This window comes from Arachis duranensis, chromosome 7 (genome assembly GCF_000817695.3).
Source record: "Arachis duranensis cultivar V14167 chromosome 7, aradu.V14167.gnm2.J7QH, whole genome shotgun sequence".
Taxonomy (NCBI): Eukaryota; Viridiplantae; Streptophyta; class Magnoliopsida; order Fabales; family Fabaceae; genus Arachis; species Arachis duranensis.
The window spans coordinates 13,682,278-13,683,815 of NC_029778.3; positions in this window are offsets into that span (position 1 = coordinate 13,682,278).

The window sequence follows — 1,538 nt, forward strand, 5'->3', positions numbered from 1 at the left end:
TGATTCAAACATTAAACCTTTCTCAACAGAAAAGGCAACATTACTGAAATGTTGAATCAAATCATTAATTGTTAGCAAGTATTTTTGAAAGTGGAAAGAAATTGATTTTGAGAATATATGATTGAAAAGATATGATTTGAAAAAGATTTGATTTTGAAAAATTATGAAAACTTAAAAAAAAAATTTGCATTAAAAACAAAATCTTCCCTCTTGTGCCATCCTGGCGTTAAACGCCCAGAATGGTATCCATTCTGGCGTTTAACTCCCAAAATGATACTCTTTTGGGCGTTAAACGCCCAGCCAGGTATTCTGGCTGGCGTTTAAACGCCAGTTTTCCTTCTTCACTGGGCATTTTGAACGCCCAGCTTTTTCTGTGTAATTCCTCTGCTGAATGTTCTGAATCTTCAATTCTCTGTATTATTGACTTGAAAAGACACAAATAAAAATTTTTTGAATATTTTTATGATGAGGAATAACCAAAATGCAACTAAAATCAAATAAACAATGCATGCAAGACACCAAACTTAGAAGTTTGTATACTATTGACACTAACAAATTGAGAATGCATATGAGAAATAACAAAACACTCAAGACAAGAGAATTTAAAGATCAGAGGAAATCATCAAGAACATCTTGAAGATCAATGAAGACACATGCATGAATTCGAAAAATGCAAGAAGAACAGAAACATGCAATTGACACCAAACTTAAAATGAAACACTAGACTCAAACAAGAAATATTTTTGGTTTTTATGATTTTATAAATTTTTTTGGATTTTTCGAAAATTATATGGTGAAGTAAAATAAAGGTTTCAAAATTCTTAATGAGAATTCTAAGAATCATTGCAATGCTAGTCTAAGACTCCGGTCCAGGAATTAGACATGGCTTCACAGCCAGCCAAGCTTTCAAAGAAAGCTCCGGTCCAAAACACTATACATGGCCAATGGCCAGCCAAGCCTTAGCAGATCATTACTCATAACAGCAGAATTGATAGAAATCAACAAGCTCTTGTATTGATAAGTTGAAACCTCGGTCCAATAAGATTAGACATGGCTTCACAGCCAGCCAGACTTCAACAGATCATCATGAAACTTTAGAATTCATTCTTAAAAATTCTGAAGAAAAATACCTAATCTAAGCAACAAGATGAGCTGTCAGTTGTCCAAACTCAAACAATCCCCGGCAACGGCGCCAAAAACTTGGTGCACGAAATTGTGATCATCAATGGCGCCATCACAAATAATCCCCGGTGATGAATCCAAAAACTTGGTGTTCAATACCATGGCATAAACACAACTTCGCACAACTAACCAGCAAGTGTACTGGGTCGTCTAAGTAATAAACCTTACGCGAGTAAGGGTCGATCCCACGGAGATTGTTGGTATGAAGCAAGCTATGGTCATCTTGTAAATCTCAGTCAGGCAGATTCAAATGGTAATGAGGATTAATGATTAAAATATGAATAAAACATAAAGTAAAGATAGAGATACTTATGTAATTCATTGGTGAGAATTTCAGATAAGCGTATGGAGATGCT